We start from the raw sequence: 227 nt of genomic DNA on the forward strand, positions 1-227 counted from the left end.
TTCGAAACCAGCATAGGCCTGCTAAACAAAAACAAAAAAAATTAACCAGGCATTGTGGTGGGCACCTGCAATCCCAGCTGAGGCAAGAGAATCACTTAAACCAGTGGTTCTCAACCTGTGGGTTGTGACCCACAGGAACTGTACTAATGGGCCATGGCATTAGGAAGGTTGAGAACCGCTGGCTTAAGCCCAAGAGTTTGAGGTTGCTGTGAGCTGTGACACCACAG

Source organism: Otolemur garnettii, unplaced genomic scaffold (assembly GCF_000181295.1).
Source record: "Otolemur garnettii isolate 467f Iridium unplaced genomic scaffold, OtoGar3 scaffold00031, whole genome shotgun sequence".
Taxonomy (NCBI): domain Eukaryota; kingdom Metazoa; phylum Chordata; class Mammalia; order Primates; family Galagidae; genus Otolemur; species Otolemur garnettii.